The 25,910-nt window shown below is 27.6% G+C and overlaps 1 protein-coding gene across 5 annotated transcripts in view; it reads right to left on the bottom strand.

Annotated features, from left to right (window-relative positions):
- The window catches only part of LOC132943737 (small conductance calcium-activated potassium channel protein-like), a 260,695-nt gene extending 239,322 nt beyond the window's left edge, over window positions 1-21,373 (bottom strand). For all 5 annotated transcript variants that reach the window (XM_061012815.1, XM_061012817.1, XM_061012814.1 and 2 more), the window contains exon 1: window positions 21,043-21,373. The gene's annotated coding sequence lies outside the window, so the exon portion shown is untranslated. The remainder of the gene's footprint in view (window positions 1-21,042) is intronic.
- Window positions 21,374-25,910: the final 4,537 nt, after the last annotated feature.

Here is a 25,910-nt window from a genome sequence, read left to right as displayed (position 1 = left end):
TTTGTAGGTATATTTTATAGTAGGAAACCGGGTATAGTAGGTATACTTGCATATCAAAATGTTATATTTGTGAAAAGCATAATTTATTTGTTAAGAGTGTTCGAAATGTTATGACACTTAATATTTTTATGTACGTACCTACCGGGTATTTTAAATTCAAGATGATGGTTTTAGCTTTAGACAATAATCTTGCCAATTGCCATACACTTATCTGCATTGCGATTAAGTCTCGTGGGCATTATTTGTTTGCGTAGACTTCTTGAGTGGATGTGTTTGACACGTGTTGTTTTTTAAGATTTTGAATGAAGTGCAAAAGATATTGGTTTTATGGCGACGGATTTTTCAACGAGCCCTTTTCAAAGTAGTAAATGTGATTCAACGTACCATGTTGTATCATACAGAAACAAAGAAGCATCGAAGTATAAAGTCAACATCACATTATTATATTGTTTTGAAAATGAAAAATAACAAACAAAATATGAAAACCATACACAATAGTGCGTCAGTATCACACGCATTGTTAAAAATCACGTAGATTTATTAGATGTAAGGTTATATTATTGGTTAAAACCTAAGAATAAAACCGATCCCAACTGCTGAGTAAGTACTTCTATTTCAACTTTTTATGGGATATTGTTCTTTCTGTATTTTCTACATAATATAATATAATAATATAATCTGGAGTGTAGGTACTGACTGATGCGTTGAGTGGTGAAATAATACAATTTCAGTATTATAAACGGCATGTGTATTTGTGTCATCATGTCAAAAGTAAGACGTGAGTGGTGTAACTGTGTGAGCACTTGGCGGGGAGAAGCTTGGAGTGATTATTACCTTTAATGCAATGTAATATTTTATTTACCTAAATGGTTTAGATGATTTATGTGACATTGTGACCAACAAAACAGGAATTTCTATTTATTAGATTTTATCGTTATTAGCGAACGTTAAAATATTATGATATACCTACTAATAAATTAGTATACAATAAAGATCATATATTTTTTGGCCTGACTGATATTACAAAGCAAGCTTATATATTATTAATAGAAGACGCGGAACAGCAATGTTTTTGTTTTTACGTAGGCGTGAATCAAAATAGTTTGGGAACCCGTGGATTAGGTTATTAAAACAGCGTGTTTACTGGCTAAATCTCTTCGTGATATGATGGTGTTTATGCTATAATGTGAAAACTGATATATCCGCCAACTTCAATTTGTTATAGCACAAACGTGACTGACAAGTGTTATGACTGCAGTTTTTAAATCAGTGCATTAAACAACATGGAAAAATATCGATAAAAGTGGCGACTATAATACTTTAAAACTAGAAAATATACGATGGTAATAATTTTATTATTTTAGTATTTTTGAAGTTTTTAACAATTAAGTTATTATAATGACAATAATACAAATTTTCTTCTGAAAAAAATTATCTCTCCACCACTTGTACCTATTTTTTTTTAGTCTCTGCATAGTAATTCACAATTTTGTATATTATTATATATGTATCGCCGACAATCTTTTAACACACATTCGTTGCCCCAAAAAATTCTCCTTGACGATTTTGATATTTTGGTTTCCCTGAATTCAAAAAAAAATACGCTTTAATTTGATAATATCTCAAATCTGCTATGGCCTGTCATGAATCAATGAACAATAATAAATAAAACCTTTTATGTATTCCTACTATTAATCATTAATGAAATATCTTTATTTCATTAAAAATGTACAATATAACACCAAAAATCATCCAAAAACCTACAATATGACATTAAAAAATCCGTCGTTTTATAGTTGGGCAAAAAACGTTAACTATAGTAAAACCTCCAATGTTACATATTATATAATTTTTTACTCCAATTATTTTCAAATATTTTATACAGTCTTAAAGTTTTAAAATATATTTTTGAAGATTAATGGCACTTAATTTTAAACGTTTTTTGTGGGTCATGAAAAATTGGGTTTCAAGTATGAAAATTTGTTGGGATGTTTTTTCGTGTCAATGACTACACAATCAATTTATCGAACACTGTATTTGTAATTACTAATTAATAATTAGAAAGTGCATACAATATGAGTAATGAGTAGTTTATGTCCAAATCTTTATATTTTTAAAACATATAGTCTAAGCCAATAAATAAATCATTCGTGGGAGTATTGATTTTTTTTAAAATTATATTATGTACCAACTTACATATTTTATCATTGACCTAATAATTTATTCATTGGCTAAATATGAGGCTATATTAATATAGGTTGAGTACTGTTATTTATATATTTACATGTTATTTTTATATTATAATGTTTGTACCTACATAATGGGTAAAATAAGTTGATCATTTTAGAGTAGAATAGGTTGGGGGGTTTATTTTTATACTGATAAAATAATCTAGTGGCTTCACCATTACAGAATAAAGGCATATTTTGCTTGCACAAGCATTAATTTCATCGTTTGATGATATACGATTTAAATATTTTCAAACATAATATTTTCTTTAATTTTACCTTCTGAACAGAACAAGGAGTATATTGTTTTTCGGTATTTTATAATTTTTTTTTTGTGTAGTATTCACGATATAGGAATAGTAGAAAAGGTATTTCAGTTTTCATAGTTGAGGGTAGTTTCTGATAGAAAATTTGTAATCATGAGAGTTAAATCCCCATTACTTTTCAAAACAAACTTAAGCTTAGTTTTCAAAAAATTTATTTTGTTTTTACTCAAAATAAACAACCGTAGTTACATGCAAATTTTACCAAATATATACTCACAATTTTAACGAAATCACAAATACATGCAAATTATTTTGAAATTAAAAATTTTAAAATGTTCAATTTTTATAATTAAGGCTTGAAAATGTAATAAATATAATCTGTGTCATATTCCACAATAATCCCATGTAATAAGTGAATATAAATAAACTTGTGACGCATAATATACTATTTAAATTTTAAATATTGTACCTAATTGCATTATTAGAACAAAACCTTAAATATTTACTCTAATCATAATTACCTAATTGAAACGTAATATTATAGTCGTGTAAACTCAACTATACTTTGTCCTAATTATTTTTTTTTTATATATATTAAATTACACAACTTATAAATTGAAAATCTGTACTCGTGATATTATAGTACAACAAATAACGTAATTGCGTACAAAATAATGCATTTATTCTCCATTCAAATAATATGTTGACCCTAACCTTATTCATATAACACGAAGAAAGGTTTAGGAGTTATCGACAGAATAACATAGTTTGTTCTAATAATTTGCCAGTGTGCCATAATAAATTGAATACATTAACATTTAGTATTCATTGACAAAGCATATTATTACCTAATATGCTATCTATTTGTTATGTTGTTACATTAACCAGTTTAACCTAGGTTTTAGTTGTTTCGTTGATAGTAATTTTTACATAAAAATTACAATCTTTATGTTAACAATTTCAGAAACTAATCAACAGAATATTAAGAAAATATAATAACCCAGGGCTTAAATTATACCTTAATATGTACCTACCTATATTTTTTTCATGTTTACGGGCGTTCAAACGTTTAAACAATTTCGATGTTTAACATTAAACATTAAACGGTATTTTGTTTTTCGATTTAACTATTTTTAAACTCAATTTTAAATTTGTATTCTATGTCTAACGCGTTAACAATCAAAAAATAAAAATAAAATATGTTATGTACATATTATTTGTTTGGTAATTAAATTATTATAATAATACATATTATGGGGTTTAATAATGATACTGCGTGGTATAGACTAGTTACTGTTTTAGATCATGCTAGAGATATTTAGACTGAAGGTTAGACATGGTATGGTAGGTATGGTATGGTATGGTATGGTAGCAAGCTATAATGTTATATTAATTGTTTTAACCAGACTTGAATATTAATATATTTACTGTGTGCTACTTTAAGCACTACAAATAAAAATGCAATAGCATAAAATGTATGTTATTTTATTTCAGGTAATGAAATAAAAAATATGTTTAATTGATTCTCATTTGAGAGACATTTTTCTAATAATATAAATGTATTGACTATATATATAATAATATGTAGGTTTATAAAATAGTAGTAAATATTCGAATGCATTTTAAGTGTTCAACATCACTATTAATTGTAAAGAGTATTAAGTGTACCGAAATGAAACTGAACAAAATATTAATGAGCGTCAGTTGAATTACATAAATTATCTGATCACTATATCTATACTCTGTTCAGCGAATGAACACGGTAAGGCCCGACAAAATCGGGTGATCTGTGCATTCTCACATGACACCCAATCGTAGGTGAACCGGTTTGAGGTCAGTACTTGAGGGGGAGGGATGAGCAGAATCTGCGTGTTCTCTCGCTGAATAGTGTTTATATTTAAAAATAAAACAGTAATAAAATATTTTGGAAAATATATAACTATTGCTAACACTGATTGGCTAACTTTGTAAGAACCGTATTTGATTTAGTACAACAAGTTACGTAAGTTAAGAAAGTATCATATTTAAATATATTTTTACGTATAATTTCATTCGAATATATTATTTTAAATAATCTACTGTCATTGATGTGTTCGCTAAAGTGGGAACACATGATGATATTTTGAAATTCAATAAAATTCAGTACAGTTAATGTTTAGGTATTAAACACGTTAAAACAACTATTCAATTTTAATGAAATGTTTCAGTAGAAATAAAAACCACTGAAATAATATTATTATTATCATCATTAAAAAATATAATCCACAGTAGGTAGTGATGTAGCTAAATAGCCTATTCAAGACGCCGTGTAATCGTTCATTATTTCAATAAATTCTTAAAAATCCGTACAAGTACATATGTAAATTTGATGAGAAAATTATAAATTTTAATTGCCTTAATTCAATATTCCTATATTATTGGAATGAAAAACCTAAGCCGGTTGTCGTGTAAACATCGATTTATTTTTAAATACATTGATAACTCCAAAGGGTACCTTTTTAAAATTAAATTTATCAAAAATAAATATGAATAAAAAATTTATATTTTTTATTTAACTATATCGTTACATAAAATAATTCGTTAAAAACTATTGTAAATAGTCTATGACAATCATAATATTTTTCGCTTATCATTATAAACAATTAAAAAAAATAATTTCTATATTTTACATTCTGAGCGAAGCGATGAATGTATTGATTTTACAATGATGTGTGTTTTTTTTTATTTTTTTATTTTTTTTATTTTTGTGTCTGTCATTACCTTTTAGGACAGTAAAAGTGCTTGGATTTTCTTCAACAGTAACTTTTCTGACAGGAAAGTGAATTTAGTTGGTACTTTGGGGGGTCAAATGTAAAAATTTCCCAGTAGTTTTCAAAAACGACGTGAAAAACAAAAGAAAAATTAAGAAAAAACGAGAATTTTGGTTTTAGGTGTAACTCCAAACAAAGACCGTAGGGACATGACATTTTGACTGAATGTTTATAATTGCATTTCCTATACACCATACAATTTTGAAAATAATTTGACTTATTTTGAGCTGTTTACGGAAATTGTCAACTTCCATTTTTTTTAGTTTTTTTTTTCTATAAATATCAATAAAATTTTACCTGTTGAGTAAAAAAGCTTGACAATTTAATAGAAGGCTCCTAGGTTATTGTTTCAAAGGCAGGTGAAAAAAATTAAAATCCTTAGTCACAGTTTTTATTTATAAGCATTTAAAGTTCAAATTTTGACAAAATACGGGAAAATCTCGAAAATTAGCAAATTATTTTGAGTTGAGAATTCATAAAAATTTTTTTTTTTAAATCTTAGATTTGAAAATGTAATATAAGATTACTCATAAGTTTGTCTAACTTTATCAAAAAAAAAAATGTCTACAAGAAACTTAAATTAAATTTTTATGAGCGTCTGAAATTTATATTTTTACAACATTTGATATTCACTCGATTTCTCATTTAACAATTTTCTTATTTTATTGTAATTAAAAAACGAATGACTGTAGATACTTGAAAATTTCACTGAATATTTATATTAGCATTTTCTATACACCATACAATTTTGAAAATATTTTGACTCTTTTTGAGCTGTTTACGGACATTGTCAGTTTTCATTTTTTTGTTTGTTTTTCTATAAATATCAATAAAATTTTATTTGTTGGGTAATAAAGCGTGAAAATTTAATATAAGGCTCCTGATATATCGTTCTAATAGCAGTTGAAAAACATTAAAAATACATAGGCACAATTTTTTTTTATAAGCATTTAAAGTTCAAATTTTGACAACATTTATAATTTATTAATTATTTTGTAGTTAAAAATGTATAAAGTGTTTAACTTTTATGGCTAAGGATTGAAAATTTAAAACAAGGCTCCACGTAAATAGGTTATATATAAATTACTTTATTCACAATAATATCATCAAATATACTTAGTAATATCATAGGCTGACTGACCGTTTTCGCTCAGAATCGTTTTTCTTATACAATGATATTATATCATTGAATTCAAATTTAACACCATCCATTACAGTGACTCACTTGTAACCTACTGTACAGCAGCGCGACATCCACTTACCCACCTTTTTTTTATTTTTATTTTTAATTCCGAGACTATTAAACAACTTTAGAGTACTATTTTAACTCGAAAAATTAGTTGATAAACTCATGACCTTGTAAAGACGACATAATAATTATTCTTATGAAATATAATAAACGATGTTTATTAAGTACTTTTTAACGGGTATTAAAACTATATAACTGTCGTCATTTGGTCATACTGTAATAAAATTGTTTTTACTCTGTAGCAATTAGTCTGTTTGCAACGTTCAGAGGTATACTACGTAAACTATAACTCTCCAAAAACTATTAGACAATAAACCACTTAATAAATTATATAAGCCGTTTGTCTTTTTTTTTCTTTTTTTATGATCAAATTATCTATTGTATCATATTTCGTTTGCATTAAACTCAATTAAATTCATATTTTGTTAAAAACGACATTTTTGTTTCCGTTTCCTACAAATATGAAATAATCATACTTTTGTTCATTTTGACATAGACACGTAGACGCGCGAGCAATATCTTACTAGATCCTCCGAGAATACATAATTTAATTTCATATTTGATTGCTTTTCGATGTGGTTTACGCCTCGAAGGGATTATGTAAGGACAAATTCGAGTAGGTGAATTGTTACGTAGTTATGGATATATATTAAGATCAATAGCCAAGAAAGTTATTTCAGTTTTATTAATTCGAAATTTTAACAAATGCGATATGCATGACAAAAAACATCGTATTAAGTTATAATTATTTTAGTGCCAAATATGCGGTTATTTAATACAAATATAAGTTTATGACAAAATGGATAAATACTAGAATATGTGCAAATTCAAAGCAAAAAAAAATCTAGGGTTAGCGTGTGTTTGATTTTTTGTGAATTTACATTTATATATTATGTATATTTATAGAATGCCAAAAAGTGACATGCATTTATATGGTTGCAGAATTAAAATAGTAATTGTAACACAACTGCACAACTTACTATTGACTTTTTTTAAAAAAAAGTATATAAAATGAATTATAATTTTACCTAAGGATAAAAAAAAAAACAATACATTTATCATTCCACTTACGGAGTCTCGTGAGTCTTGAAAAATAAATGCTTCAACGTCGTCATGAATACATGAATGTTCGTCGTCATGAATGTTAGTTTTTTATAATTTTTTTTTATTACAAGGTATATTATACATAATATGGATATCATTTTTAAAAACTAAAATATTCCTACATTCATTTTATTTATTTAATATCATTATATATAATAAATAAGAATCTAATTATATGAAATTGAGGTTTTTTTTTAAATTGAATAATTTAAATTAAATTCTTTAGGCAAAGTATGTAAAAAATGAATTGGCTAAACATTTTTTTTTTATTATTATTATTTTATTATTATATTTTCTCTGTGAATTGTTTGAAGTTGATATAATTACATCGAATATCAAGTCTAGACGATTGTTTTTATTATTTTTTTCAAGGAAAAACAACTGAAATATTTCCGAAAAATTTTTGAAAATAACACAAGTTTTCTTCTGTGTACGGTTCTAGATTGTGATGATTATCAATGATTTTATAATTACATATAAGATCTCTGCTATGCACCAAGATGATAAATGTAAGACGAGTATTTCACACTTAATATCTGTATTCTGTCTATATGCTTAAGAAAAATATATAATAATATAACTAGATATACATTTAACCTTTATAAATTGTAAGTCACGTAGGTGCTTGTTTTCAACACAAACATTAATTAGCAATATCGACGATACGTGCAACTAAAATCAAGTAGATAGAATTACGCCACTATTTTGTCAATTTCAGTATTCTTTTGATTTTATAATCATCAAATTAGTAGTTAATCGATTTCCCGATGTCCACTAGGTACTTTATTAATACTACGATGTATAAATCATTTGTAAATCTTTATCAAAGCAAGTAGGAATTTATTCATTTTTAATTTCAACATTTTTTTTGTCAAGATTTCTCAAAACACTTTAAACTGGAACTCGAATATTTTAAAAAAAATCGCCACTCTCAATTTTAAAATTTAAATAATAATGAATACTCTGATGTTCGTTTAGTTTATTTAATTATTTTAAAAAACGTCAAATAAATTTATTGAATAAAGCATCTAACCTTTGTTACAAAATAATAATATACTTGGTCAAGTTCTTGGAACAACTATTTCGCATATTGTGTTCAAATGGGGTCATATATGACACCCTCTTGCATTTATAGTTGTATATTATGGGTACATGGTTGGTTGATGGAGCTGTCGTGTCAAGTACTTGGTTTGCAAGTTAAGTGTCATTTGCTTCTGGCATAGTATATTCACTTCAACTATTAGAATGTGAAAATACTCGAAGACAGAATGCTGACAATCTACGTCAATGGTATGAAAAAATTTTGCTATGCCTACAATATTTGCAACGTATTTTTAGCGTTTATACTCAAACGGAGAGCAGACGAATATGATGTATCAATAGTACACGCTGTACACCACATTATTTTTTGGCGTGAAAGACTAATAAATCATTTCGAAATAACATTCCTTATTTTTGGCACGGGAGTTTCAAAAGAATAATTTAACATTCAAAAATATATTACAATTATAATTTATAATATATAATAACTATTTACTACCTAATAGTAATAACACAAGTGTATTTTTAGACCAATTGAAATCATAAAAATAATTGTATACACATTTGAAACTAAATCATATCATTACACCATTAATAAATAATCAAAACCATAATATTTTCAAAAACAAGTTTATATTTTTTATAATTATATTACGAAATGGCCTTATATAGTCCTAAAAATAAAATACAAAAAAAACGCACAAAAGTGAAAAAATATAACACCAGCATTCACATTATCGTTAATATTTATATTTATTTTAGATTCTGAGCGGAGTGAGGGATCTAGTGGTTTTGCGATGGTGTTTATTTTTCTTTTCTTTTTTTTTTATCCTGAATACGAAATTTCTACCAGAAGGAGTGTTTTGATTTCAACATATCGTATCTTATCTTTTAGCGAATTGGACAAAGATGGTACTTTAAAGAGGTCATTTTTCGATTTTCTCAATGGTTATTTAATGCCACGTGAAAAACCACCGAGAACTTACAAAAAACCGCTAAAAATGGGATTTTAATTTCTAACTCTTTGTTTGTCACCATAGGAACGAGTAAAAATAACTATTTTAGTTATTTCGTTGTAATTTATAATATTAATTCAACTTACAGGCTATAATAAAATATAATAACAATATAAAATATCTAGACTGACAAACCGGCTCTGCTCAGAATCGTTTTTCGTATAGAATAATATGATATCATTGAATTCAAATTTAATACAATCCATTATACAGTGTCCCTCTTGTAACCTAATGTACAGCAGAGTGACACCCATTTACCCTCTATCTTTATAGTAGGTACGATTGCATTTGAAATAGAAATTAAAGTGTTTAATATATACATTTATGTACTGAAATACCTAATGGAAACTGAAAAAATTGATTTATTAAAAAATTGTGAAAAGCGCATTTTACGGAATATATCTAGGTTTAAAAAATAATATATTATAATAAACCTAACAATTATTTTTAAGAATATTAAAATTTTATAAAAAAAATCATCATAATAAATTCAGTGTTACAGATGTGTGTTTAAATCTTTCAACAAAGAAAAAACACGTTTTTAGAATTACGGTGTGTTATAACTTTTGTTTTATTTAAATTGTTGGGAACTCATACTCAAAAATAATAATTTATATACAGCATATTTAATGTATTCAGAAACTAACAGAATTTAATAAAATATATAAATCATGTTGTTTTGTTTTTAAATTTAACCGATAAATTTACAAAAGATATATTATAGGTAGGTACAATACTAACACTAAAATTACCTAGCATAAAATGTCAAATACTGAAGTGATTTAAAATCACAATTCATCTTGCTCAGCTCAGTGAAATAAACTACGTTATAAGCTATAATTCAATATACAAAAACATATAATATTATAATGTAGAGAGACAATATAATTGTTCCAAGTAAACAAAAATCGTATAATTATTATTAAAACAAGAAAGTCCCCGCTTTATTTATATTGCAAGATTCTATATAATTTGAATTTTTAATAATATTGATGATAGAAACCTACAATAGTTTATATAGCTTGTAATTTTTTTTTATTTTAATATTGTACAAACATAACCTACTTATGGTAATCGAGTAGCTGATCCAGAAGTAACCCAGGGGAGGTGGTGAATTTTCAAAAATTAAATTACTTTCTTTTAGCCCAATATTATATAAAAAAATAACGTAAGAACACAGCCTAATCGAACGCCCCATTGCCCCTCAACCATTGTACCCGCCACTGCGGTTATCTCGGCTGTACTTTAAGAAGGTCTAGTTGCACCTATGGTCATACCTATCACATAAAAGATAGAAATAAATAAAATAGAGAAATCAGCGATTTTAAATTAAAACAATACTCATCTATCTACGTATTAAATTATCCACGCTTTAAGTCTATTTTGTGGACATTTGTTTTTGTTGGATGATCACAGATGTTATATCTGTTAAATAAATGTGTTAAAAAATTAAATGCCTGTTTTTTTAAAATTTAAAGGCAATTTATCGTGGCATTTAAAAAACGGTTTTAAATAGAGTTCTGTTTGTTACCAACTTTGATCATAAATTTAGCTGGCTTCTGAAATTTTCTCACAAAAAAGTGATATGTTAATTATTAATTGTGTTGTGTTGTAGTCTATAATAGAGTTTGTTAAACAAGTTATGAACATATCGGGTTAATCATATTAAATTGTTCATTTGTAAGTCCTTATATTATTTTGTTTAGCATAACATAGTAACTAGCATAATAGTATAACTAAATTCAGAATTAATAAATGCCATAAAAATCATGAAATTAATATTATGTTGTTTGATTGTTTCTAATATACAATCACTTAAACCGTATGTAATAATATAATTTTTTAGTCATCAAATCAATTAAGAATCAATATACATTTTCTTGAACACTGTTATACCAGATTAATATTTTCTAATTGATTTTCTCATATTTTAGTAACATATAATATTAATTATAACTATAAACAACCATCAAAGCAAGCATTGAATCCAAAATCCACATGATTATATAATAATTAATTATCAAATTATTCAATCATGTTTGATCATAGACTATTTCAAAACCATATGGGTACTAAATATTCTTACAATACGTTATATATTATATATTTATCTACATAATATTATGTGAAAAGCAGTATTTAGTTTAAAAGCATTTCTTATAGATAGACGACTAGTCAAAATACAAAGGCGCAGTTGATGGTCAATTTTCTGTATTGTTCAAACTCTGACGTATAACTAACGTACAAGTATTAATACATATTTTATGAAATATAAGACGTGATACTGAAATTCATAATACGTTATTGATATAAAAGAATAAACACATTCAGGATATTGATTAAAATTAAAACACTCAACTTTCATAACGGGGCGGAAAAGAAAAAAAGCAAATTATTATTTATAGGAATACAACAAACTAATATCATATATGAATACTATTTTGTATTTATTGTATTTTTTTAATCTAAATAATTGATCATTTTAAAGTAATAAAAATAGCTACAAAATGTTAGTATTTTGTCATAATTTTACTTAATAGCCAAGTTGGTATTAGCAGCAGGCGCAGGTAATCGATATGTTTTTACTGTTTACTAAGACATCTTGTCAATCGATAACACCTTAAATAATATATTAAATACCTAATATAACTATAATATATTTAATAATAATATGACCATTGTCGATTACAAGCAGAGTGTATCTAATTTAATTAATAATTTCACATACAGTTAAAACGATTATCATGTAGACTGAAATTAAATTTATAACCCTAGCATTATAAAATCTAATTGTATTAACCACTAGATATTTTATTTTTATATAACTATTATAATGGTTTATTGAAAATGTCACTTATTCATTACTCGTTAGTTAATGTGTAATGCATTATTATGTCAAGAGACATAATAAATATATTTAGCTAAATAAGTGTGTACTTTATAAATTATTTTATGACAAACTGTTTTAATGGATAATACCTAAAGTTTTAACGAAACTTAAAGTCTACCTCGGGGCCCGTGGGCTATTTAAAGACTATATGCATTATTAATATTTGAACAGGCAATTTTTTAAATCTCAGCAGAATAATGAATGTATTGCATTTACAATAAATTATGTTTTTTATAATTTTTTTTGCCTGAAAACATTAGTAGATGGAACGTTTCAATCATCAATTTCAAAAGGGATTTCTGGTAAAGATATCAATCTAGTTTGTACTTTGGGAGCAGTGTTGAGACTTATCTAGATATAAAATTATTTATATATTTTATTATGTAGAAAACTTTTGTGACATTTATCTATTGGTTATCTTAGATGACACATTTACGTGTTTAGGTACATTTTATTTAAATCATATTCATTTTTGATAATTAATTTTCATTTTTTTTTTTACTAAAATACTTCTATTAGAAATTTAGAACACTATCCAATTATTATATCATATTACCATATTACTGTATGTACCTATTAACTATTAGTTACTTTGTGTTTACGTAGGTAAAGAAGTAAATTTGTTATTCAAATATAATACAAATTAGTTTTATCTACCATATTATATAAATAAAAGCTAGATTATCTTTATCGGTATCTAAATACTTTAGGAAATCCAGATTCAACGAAATCAATATGATTTTTTTGTTGTAATTCAAAAAAAAATAACCATAGATACTTGAAATGTTCAATAAATGGTTATTTACCCAATTTTAAGGCATGGAAAAACCTTTATAATCTATTTATAAATTTAAAATCGTTGGTTAAAAAAATACTGATATAAAATAGTAATACAACTTGAAAATAGAATATAAGGTTCCTTACACGTATTTCTTACTACAACTTAAAAGTATCTCAAATACACAATTGCAATTGTTTGAATTTTAATTGTTAAAAAGTCCATCAAAATCGAGAAAATGTACAAACCATTTTGTAGTTAAAAATGTATTGCATTTTTAACTTTTATACCCAAGGTTTGAAAATGTAATGCATGGTTTCTCGTGAGTTTTCATTAAAAAGAGTTAGTAAAAAGTTATAAGCATAAAGCCACATTAATTTTTCATAAAAGGTTGAATTAAAAATATTATAAAAAATCCTCAAAATCATTTTTTAGATATATTTTATAATATCATCAACAGCTCAATGTAAATCGGAAAACATAAAATTACTACACAAACAGAACAAAAAAAAAAGAAAAATACAAGATTGGTATTTGAAATAATTCCAAAAATACTTAAAAAGCTTCCGAAGAACGTAATTCATAATCCATTTTATATACATAAAACTAATATTATACAATGCTATTTCGCAAGCATCATACCAGATCCATGGAAATAAGCACAATAGTGATCGTGATGTTCATTTCAGTAAAACCACATAATAAGAGTCACATAAATACATAATAGAAACCAACCAATATCACTCCGTCCAGTTAAGATTAAATTCTTAGTGAAACTTTTACTCAATCGCTACTAAACCACTAAAAAAAAAAAAAATACTTTATACGACATTGGTTTCCACAGCATTCATTTGACAATCGGTCAAAATTCACAGTGCCATAAACGTTGTCAACAATGCTCTGAAAGGAAAGAAGTATTATTTCGGGGTGTTCCATGACGTAACCCAAGCTAGTGACAAAGACTGGTACAAAGGATACCTCATAAAACTGTGTTAACAACTACCACTCACCTGGTGTCCACTTATAGAGTTATACTCAATCGACCGTAAATTCGTAATAACGTGTAATTCGTCAAACCTAATGGAAAAGATACATCAGCTGGAGTATTGAACGAATAGCTATTCTATACACGATGACTAATATACCAAATTATTATTGTTATTATTTTTACTACAGTAAGAAGTAGCTAACTATAGCTGATAACATACAGGAATCAATTTACGATATGTATGATGGAATGATATGAAGAAAAATTAAGATCAAAGGTGATAAATTGGTACACGTTAACTATAGGAACGTAATGCAAGACCCAACAACATCCAAATTGTACTGAAACAACATTAATCTCCACAGCAAGGTTCAGAAAAATACCTATCAGAACACACCTTGGATCTTGTCTAAATAGGAAAATCACGTCCGTTAGAAAAAAAAATCAAAATTTAGGAAAAAATTTGAATAGAACACCAGTACACAACTCCAATTCGACTATTATAGGACGTCTTCTATATGTATGGCTATCGTAAAACAAATTTGAACGAATAGCAATTTACTGTGCCAGTAAGCATAGCATTTATGTGCATAAGTATACGAGTATATTTATAAATACTATACAGAGTACAATAAACTCACGTTTAAACTATTTATATAACTACTTTATTTTAAACATTCATTACCTGAAGCTCTAAACCGTTCAATTGTTTATTGACACGTAGTACAAGTATATTAGTATAATTATTGCTGTTGTATATTAACATAATACTACAAATTATAGTACTACGTCAAAATATAATTTTTATGTTAAGTAATATCAAACTGTTATGGAATACGTACAGGCTTTTATTTTTTTAGTAATTTTAGTAAGGTATAGTTAGGTACCGCGATTAATAACAGCAGACAATCGTGCATAATTCCCTATAATTTTCGAACAGAAAGGTTATTTTTATCATTCAAATTAGAGTTTTGTGGCTTATACCTGAATCATTAAGTATTTTATTACTTGGCTCGCTTTTAAGCGAAATTATTCACTGAATAATATGAAAAAAAACTGACAAAAACTACAATTATTTTACTGGATGTATAATAATATGTATATTATTCATGTCAACTAAACAATGTTCATACTTTCTGACAGACAATTAAAAATAAAAATAAAACTTTTAATTTTTATATTAAATCCTCATATTATATTTACATGTTTAACTATACTATAGTCACATACTCACATATAATTTTATTCAAACATTTGTTTGAAAAAAATATAATATATATATGTTTTATACGGTGCTTTACATTACCGTACAAACATGATCCAATACCGTGCAAAATGCATAGCCACCCAATACGGCACGCAAAAATAGTATGATACCACACAGCTTTATAAAATTATGTAGTAATTTTGTACACGAAAATAGTACAATACCACACAAATTTATTAAAACCGATTCAAATTGAAATATGAAAACATTACATAGGATTCAATTCAAATCATCCCATAAAATCAAAATATATAATCCAAATTAAAATATCAAAAATGTCTGTTATCAAAACAATTAATAATAGCATCTATATAGTAGATGTATACTTAATAGAGTGACCATACGTCCCGTTTTTCATACTTTTGTCCAGTTTTATCATAGAGAATCTTCGGAACACTAAAATTCCCGTTTTCAGAAGGGAGACCAAAAATAAAATTTATGAGGTGTCTGGAATTAAGTTCCAGAAATTACTGTGGTACAGTCAAACCAGATGGATCGCACTAATGACTGCTATCGAAAGAGTTTTGCAGTTATAAGAAGTACCACTGAAAGATTATTTCTCAAGCATTAAAAAGAATCCAACGGTTTCAAAGCATTACTCCGAGTGCCCAATTTCCGATTTATGGCTTTTTTTGCCATGTGAAAAATATACGATTAAATTTGTGCGCACTAATGGTATAAACAGTATTTTAAAATCTGTGGTTTTGTCCTATACGTATTTGTGTGGCAATGTGCGACGACCGTTTTATATACCTGTATTACAACTTAGTACTTTAAAGATAAATAAATAATTAATATTTAATTAAACTAATTATATTTTATAATTTTAACTTGTAATTAATTTAATTAATGCAATATTATTATTGGAGTGGAGTGTCTTAGAATGACTCTCATCAGCAGGCTTGTATGTATTAAAAAATGTTCATCTTACATTATTCCGTGAAAAATAACAATTATATATCTACTACACCAGTTGCGCTTGAGTCGTCTATTTGATAATGACTTTTCTGTGTTGTGTATTGTTTAGATGGTGTTTCAAAGAGAAGATAAAAATAGAACAAAAACACTATTTGTTACAGTTTTCCACAGAAACGTATTGGAAATATAGAGAGCGTCCTTATAATGTAACTCTAATGTCGTTAGTGCCTACACATAGTTATTTCGTGACACACAAAGATGTTTGGCAATGATCCGTAAAAAAACATACCGATTGGAAATATTGAATGATTATTGAATGCATATTTGACAGCTTGGCAGAATCTCAAAAATCATATACACTGTAGGTAAAATTATACAAAAAGCCACATACCTACTAGTTTCGTTCACGAGTAATCGTGAAAAAGTTATGTCAGCAATATAAATCTGAGAACGAGTATTATAGGTTGTAGAAAATTATATCATTTTTTTTTTTGAGATGGATCTCTAGATAAGTCTTTTGTCTAGTGTCAATTCAACATGTTAAATATGAGCATATACGCTATAGTGTATTAGAAAAAATAATATAATACAATGACATATCATTGATGGATGTTGTCAGTCTGAATGACACAAATGGTCAGTTTTTAAAAATCGAAGGAAAATGTATTGCGAGCATATAGTTCGGTTATTTTTATCTTTTATATATATTGGCTATATACTATAATACTACTATATACATATATATTAGTACGTGCTCGAGGACAACTATTGTGATCCCTATTTAACTTTAAAACGAAATAATCTACCTCTTTTATTTTAAGACTGGGAGTGTCTGTGACGTTGAGGTATTTTTACTAGGTACTGACTCTGCTCTACCGTTTGGTTATATAGATTAATATATCCATGATAAATTTCCTGCAATACTGACATAGAAATGTATAATTCACGTCTTTTTTTTAATGTGCCTATCCAAACATATTGAATTAGATAGTTTGTAATGGTACCTATACATGGGGACATTAGTACTGGATATTTTGACAATTTTTTTGAATACCTGCATTATAGTACTGAAGAATAATTATGTAATAGTGATTAGCACGTCATATAACAGTGATTCAAAACTATTGAATTAGAATACATGTCTTCCAATAATATTGGTCTTATATATTATGTTACATTATCTTCGTTAAGGTTTGAGGTTTTGATCAAACGGGAATCACTGATTTGGAGAACACAATTAATAATTCAACAATATTTAATGGATTGTTTTAAACAGTAGCTTAAAACGACTGTCGAATATTTGATAAAAGGTACAAGATAAAAAAAACCAATATGTACCTGATATATACAATAAAATCGTATACATCTGAAAATAAATATAATAGTACAATATAGGCATGTGCACACTTTAATTTATATTATTACGATTTAATATGACAACAAATCAAATTTCATAAAGTAATGCTCTTACATCAATTTTAGTTAAGTTATTCATTTATTTTATATTAAGATTGTTAAAGGTATATCATAATTTTATAAATAATACTATATAATGTTCATGTTCACAAATACCATAAGAAAATGTATGAAATCAAATTAAAGATACATGGTATATAACGATGTCGACAGTAATATAATATGAGAAATAAATTTATAAATGTCTTAAGCTCCTAAAATTTGCAAAATAAATCAAATTAATTTTGATGTGATTTAAGTCTGATGAACGTCGATAGTTAAAAAAGTAATAGTTTAAAATTATTTTCATCTCACCGTGATTTCATAATTTGATTATTTTCGATCAAACGGCGTATTTATCGTTCCAATTTACCAACATTTTAAATTAGTTCATTGCAATTTACCATATTTTATGTAGGGTTCATTCATAAGTAGGTACCCCATACTAAAATATACAAATTTGAATGATGATTACTTACTTAACTACTCAATAGTTCGCTATTTTTCTATATTTCTATACTAAGCACTTTCAACAGTCATATTAAACTTTTACAATTTATATAATGTAAAATTATTATGATTCTTAATGTGACATTTAAATTATTTCAACTGTACCTAAGTATTCATTTGTATATGGTATGAATAAACTAAATAACTATTAAAATTACGAATTGTTATTACTTTTAGGTTATAGTAAAATATTATAACAGTAAAATAAAATTGAATATTATTGGTTTATTGATTATAAATCGAAATGATTAAACATTTTTGAATATGATAAAAATAAGAAAATATATTATCAACATTTTTATTTGAATACAATTCTTTTTTTTTAAAATCATGTTTTTATGGAGTGGTTGATGCAACTTTTAAGATGAAAATTATTTATATTAACTATTTTATGGACCGAATTCAATAACGAAGAAGCCACAATGGTTGTGGATTACAATATATTTTATTTGGCTATATATACTTATATGTGAACTATATTAAATATAATATATCAGTTATGGACTTGTATTATGATGTCATATGTACATTGTGCGTAGCTGGTTTTTTTTTTTTATTATCAATTTTGGTTTTTTCATTCTTTTATTTACTCTTATTGTAAATACTAGGTAACTTATCTGGATTGACAAAGGCTCACAGTAGTGTACAGTTAATTAATAATTTTCAAATGCAACTTAATGAATTTAATATTAACTTTTCTTATTTCAAAAAAATTTAATAATATACCGTGTTCACTATTTATTCAGTACGTCCTAATATAAATATAGATATTCATTAATTTTATAAGAATCATTTATTCATTTTTATTGTTATGATAGTTATTGACTACTTCCTACAACATTAATCTAGGGATTTCTAATCGCTTTAAATAAAACGACAATATCGTTATCAACATGTACAGTTGAACTACTTTAAAAATAAAATATAAAAATGTATACATTATTAAATTTTCACATATTTTAATTAATTCTCTGGTGTCATAAAATTAATATGATTTCATTCTTAAATATTAATAACGGTAATCTAGTGAAATATATTATAAAATGCGCTTTTTATTGTGTCTAGTTCAGTGATCTGCATGGGTGTAGAGTTTCATTATTATTTAATTAAAATGTCTCAGAAACTGAAATCGTAAATAAAATCTAATAAATATTACGTTATGTCAAGGGGTTATTTTTTCATTTAATTTTTGACATAAATATCTATAGAACGAGTTTACCACTGGGATAATTCGATGGTTTTTTTTTTATATTTTTTGCTCATATACGAATATTTATTATTTTATATTTGAATCACTTTAAAATAAATATTATTATGCTTATTGTTATGTCGTAGACTAACGTTCATACATAGTAAAAGTGTTAAATACATTACAACAAAAAGATACGTTATAGGTATACAGTAAAAAAAATTCCAATTTTATGGCGTACATTTCTTATATATTACTGTGAAAAAAAAACAGTAGATAGATATATCGATTATTTGTAATAATATGATTATGGATATAATTAGGGTGTATGGGACTTAATGCTACAGACTGATGCAGTTATGCATCTAAATCTCTTTAGTCCACATTATATTATATGTTGTAGTACTACCCATAATATTGTTCTGTACACAATAAATGAAATGCAACGTTCCGATGTATACGTAATAATATTATGTAAAAAGTGTTTTCGGCCCATCATTGGCAGGCGGATAAATATCAACCAGGATCGAATAATAATCGTAATGAATTAATATATTACACTTCTATAATTATATTATATTTACTAATTTGTTGTGTTTACTCCTTAAGGTTCGTTTTTTTTCCAGCGTTACACGGGGAAAACATAACCTAAGACATTTGACATAAGTAACATAAACCATATTTGAAATCAATAGAATATATAAACAGTACCTAATAAAAATGTAACTGATTGAGTATAATACTAAAAAAGTGATATATTTTATAAAATGTATTCGTTCGACACTGTGACTTGGACTACGGAATATTGTAAACGGACGCCCATCAAACAAATATCCACCACCCAAAATACGTACACCAAAACAATAATAAAAATAATATTATTTAGGACCACAGTAATTGTTATGGGTAAGCCGAGTATAAAAGAACCTCCCTCTCACCGCATAAAAGGCTCGAAATCGTAGTGGTGGAGGACAAAAGGATAAGTATTGAGTTAGAGTGGGTTTCGGGTTCGACAGTCTCGGTGAAAACGCTGCGTGTATCTGTATACCAATAATAATTTCTCGATACTTTAGGGCGACGGGGATGGGGACGGGGGAGAATGACAATGGGAAATCGAATTCGGTCGGTTAAACTCATTTCTTTTTGAAACAAGTGTATACGATAACGTGGTCGTCTACGCATTCAGCTGAACGGAAAAGTCGACACACCTGTTGAGTGGACGTGATTTTAAAATGGTCTCGTGAGGGGGGGGGGGGGCAACTTCCGGACCATAATACGTATGATGATTAAACTATGTGTATCAGCAATATTGTAATGCGCACCCATCACTCACCTTATCGTATCGTGTCGTGTCCGGACGATGGAGCAATACACTCTGCGTTATCACGTCGGTGGCGGCACGTGAGACGGTGTGAGAACGAAATCAAATCAATTTCAAATGAAAATAACGTACGAAAACAGAAACAAAAAACCGCCGAACGGACCCAAAAACGATGCCGGTCGCGAGGTCTGCCCGCGTGGGTGGGTGCCCGGTTTTCCGGAAACGTTTTGGGGGGTTTCGGTTTTTTTTCGACGTCCGGATATATGGGGTGGGTGGTCCGCGTGTGCGTGCGATATTTTTCCCGCGAAACCGACGCGGCGTGACGACGCCAACACCCGAACTACTGACGGCAACGTTCGGTGGCCGACACGCGGGTTTCGGCGGCGGCGGCGGCGACTGAGAAACGGCGTGCGAGAGGGCTAGAGAGAGAGAGAACGCTCGCGCGCGTGCGCGCGCGCGCCCATGCCGCCGACCACCGACACGGCATGAATCGCCCGCGGACGCGCCGAACGGAAGGGCGTACGGTCGTCGAAATCGCCGGTACAAATCGTACCCACAATGATATTATAGTATTATAAATGTGGGTTTCCACTACATACGACGTGTACGTATTTACGTGCATATATGGTCCGGATACGTTCGCTATGAACGGTCTCCCGAACGTTGTTTCCCAGCGGTTAATATGGTTTAGATCGGTTATTAGGATTGGTAACATATTAGTTACCTCATATATATTCTTATGTTATCAATATTGTTATCAATATAGAGCCGTGTACACGTAAAAAGTTGAACTGGATCCAACTTCATGGTATGAATGGTCAAGCCTGTGGTAAGAACGTATGACACCCTGGTATACCAAAAGCTCACCATGTATACAAACCAATCATAGAAAAGTATTTTTATGCACGTACGCGTACACGCATCTAGTGGAAACCCGCCTTTATTAATATTCTCGCGAGTGAATTCTATTGGTTATTTTTTTCCGCCGAAAGTCACCGCGGTACGAGACTGAACCGTTATATAATCAGTTGTGTGGGTACCCACCTGCGACGGATCGGCTCGAGCGATTATGCGCCACTTATCCTGATACGAACCCAAATAATATGTGTACGCGGCAAGCCGGATTAAAATAATCGTGTTCGATATTTTTGTTCGATTTTGGATCAAAATCAAATCGTGTAATAACGAAGGACGTTGAGAAAAATATTATTTTTCTTTTGCTCGGGATTTTGAATAATTTCAACAAATTATGATTACTTAATTAGGTCAGTCAAAATGTCCATATTCAAAAATATTTATGCATTTATGTCCTCGATACTAATGATTTAATGAAAACATATTATGTGACAGTATGATTTTGGGATTTAGTCACTGCGCATACATCAGCGCAAATAAGTTCAAAATTGGCAGCAAAAAAAATAAAAATCTAAAAATCTAACCACAATCATTTATTTTTTAATTTTAAATATTTTTCTCCGATCGGTCATCATGTTTAGTATCCAAGTTCTAGAACAACATACTAAAAAAAATGTATCTAATGACGGTCTTAGCGTTGGAACGGAAAATAATATGTTAAGATGCATCAAAAACGTGCTTATCGAGTGTATACCTTATTCATATCGTTTTGAAATTTAATGTCTTATTTTAATATAAGAAAAAAAAAATAATATAATAATTAATAGGTATGTGACATGTGTTTATTACGCGTTACTAGTGCCGAGTGTCCGTTTTGTTAACCCGCAAGAGATTAAACTGCTATATACTCGGGGTCGTTGTTTGTCTGTAAAATTGTTTAAAGAATTGCTCCATTAAATAAGGCCGTAAGATGGATAAAACTCTAAAAGCTTATATCATACAAAACCTGTGTGGAATAAGACTCTCCATTTTTTTTCATAAATCATCTGTTCTATTGGTAATATCGAGAGTTCAATTTGTTTTATGCTGCAAGCCGCTTAAAAACGCATTATTTTCGGAACGAATAAAATATTCGGGACGACAAGAGTGAATTTATGACATTTTTTTTTCACCGACGTGATTACGATTTGATGTTTTACCGAGAATATAATACGTTTCGAGTTGGTTGGCCAAAATTGTACGATTTTCTCATTCAGTACAATCGATCAGAGCAGTTGTGGCATAATATAAAACGACTGTCTATACGCATTGAAAGCTTTTTACTGAATAATTTTTGAATTGTCAAGTGTCAACGTGCAAAATCTTGTTTTTTTGACAGTAACATTTATTTGATATGTTAACGATTTTCAATTACATATCAAGCTTAAAAACTCATTAATAATGCTTATATAATCAGTAAACACTTTTCTCTGCAACCGTGATTTATATTCAAAGTTTAATGATTATTTTCACTAGGTAATGTATTATTGATGCCAAAATGGATTTCGACACAATTATACCAGAAACGTATAAATCGTTAACTACTTAAAACCCATATTACAAATGCATAAAATTGGATAAAATGTAACCGGAATGAATCGGATGAAATCATATCGAAGTATACGATGGTAGTATAGGCGACCGTCGGTCTAGAAAAAGGGTGACTAACAGGTCGATTGCGGTATAGGTTTGAGTGCGACACCCTTTAGTCATTTCTTGATTTTTTTAAACTTATTTTTTTTAGATTTTGAGCCGAGCAATTTTTTCGTCATTTATTAAATAAGGGTTATTCGATATCGATTGTGACGTCCCAGAAAAACTCGATAACAAATCCATTTAAGTTGACCACCCTTGGTATAGAAAATATATAGGTAGAGGATACTGAATATAATAATAAAAATAGTAGGTATAATCATAAAATTGTTTAAAATATAAAAAATGTTAATTTTTCTAATCGAAAATGAAAAGAACGTACCTAACTGAAAATCTGTTTAAATTAAAATAAATCAATTTTACGCGTAAGGAATTTTATCTTTAAGGAGATATTAATCATTTATCGATTTCGTTTTAATAATATCGTTTGTTGTTTTTCATAGAAAAACAAATCCCTACATAGGAACTTTTCGAGTAAGTCTTACTAAGCTTGCGCAAAGGTTTTCCATTAAATTAAATCCCACTCGTATTAAGTCCTAAGTTATCTCAATAAATCTGACATGCTTGTTGGAATCTCATTCCATACATTCTATACCAGATTAAATCAGCTCAGGATAATCATATTTGTATACAACTTAATATCTACCTATGCAATATTATTTTAACTACCAGCTACACAGTAGCCATAATAAATTGTGCTAAGTGTTCTAAAAAATAAACATCAGCGAAAAGATTACGTGTACACTGAGGTATATGTTTTAATTATCTATGATAACACAAACTACTTATCAATGATATTTAGTCGACGCAGTTGAATATCAGTTTAAAACCATACATTGAATTTGATTTATGTTATAATATTTTAATGAAGCTTAGTAGGCATAGTGCTTATACATAAAGGATATTACGGTAATTGATATTTTATTTCGTGTATATTGAAATAAAATTCTTTAATAAGATATTTTAATTAAATACCTCATTTTAATTGTATGTACTAATTGTCTGATAACACAACTAATATATTTTATACGAAATGAGAATTGTTAGATAGCTTCTTGTGGGAAAAAAGCAATTTACATTTAAATATTTAGACTATCAAAATCCCACTCTGGAATCTAAACTATAACGACATATTATCAAAACATAATATCTTATACAGCTCGAGAATAATATCAGCATGTATTATGCCTTATATGTAATAACAATAAATTTAGTTTTTCTAATACTTTTTTTTTGTTTTGAAAATAAATGATTTGATAAATAATAAATGAATCATGAATTATTTACTTAATTTATTAATTTATTCACAAAACAAAGGATAAGAAAGTATTGTTACAAGCTTTCAATTCATTAATTTTCATATATGTTATTTTCGTATAAATTCAGTAAAAAAGCAAAAATCGTTTATAAAAAAAAAGTCCAACATCGGATTTAACTCAAGTGGTTTACCTAAAATGGGAGCTTATCCGTCATGTAAAGAATATTACTTTTTTTAATTTTTCGAATTTAAACAAATTGGAATATAAGTATCTAAGTATATCGCTAGCCTGCTGCCTGATACAGTCTAAAAAATAAATATAATATTTATGCCCTACAGGATTACATATTTAAGAAATAGTTTTTAAAATCAGTTATATCAGTTGCACATATTTTTTTATATTTTATATCATGAATTTTTCTCGGGTAAGCCTTAAAAAACTATATATTGTTTTTAGAATTCTCTTTTCGTTTTTTATCTTTCTTAAAAATATTCAGTGGTCAGATTATGTTTATATATATTTATATAATTTAATATAAAAGTCTCAGAGTTTCGGTTGGTAAGTGTAGGTATATATCAAACAATACCATATTATATAAACGTTAACTCTTAAACTGACGAGAAAAAAATGTACATTAAAAATTATTACTTGCTATTTGATACTGTATAGTTTTATGAAAAATGAAAAAATACCTATATAATTTTAAATCAAAATATTGAAAATGAAGTTTGTTATTTTAATCGAATAGTATCAATTAAAAATCTGGAATATTAACAAAATCAATTATATATATATATACAAACGACTAACCATACAATATTGATGTTTAAATAAATTTAAACGCAAATAATGTCTCAAAGAGCATGAAAATTACGTACAAAACGTAATACCTAGTAAAATATACAAAATAAAACAATTTCTGTGCCCTGCTTATTACGAACTTTAAATGATATTCAATTTTTATATGTTGAATACAAATATTTATTTTTCTCCATAAAAGCTCATTAAAGGTATATTCGGGAGCTCTTTTAAACATTATAATAATATAATTTTACTTAACTGTGGATAAAAAAA

The sequence above is a fragment of the Metopolophium dirhodum genome, chromosome 4 (assembly GCF_019925205.1).
Source record: "Metopolophium dirhodum isolate CAU chromosome 4, ASM1992520v1, whole genome shotgun sequence".
Taxonomy (NCBI): Eukaryota; Metazoa; Arthropoda; class Insecta; order Hemiptera; family Aphididae; genus Metopolophium; species Metopolophium dirhodum.
Note: the sequence above shows the minus strand (reverse complement) of the source record. Positions and strands in the feature narration are given on the sequence as shown.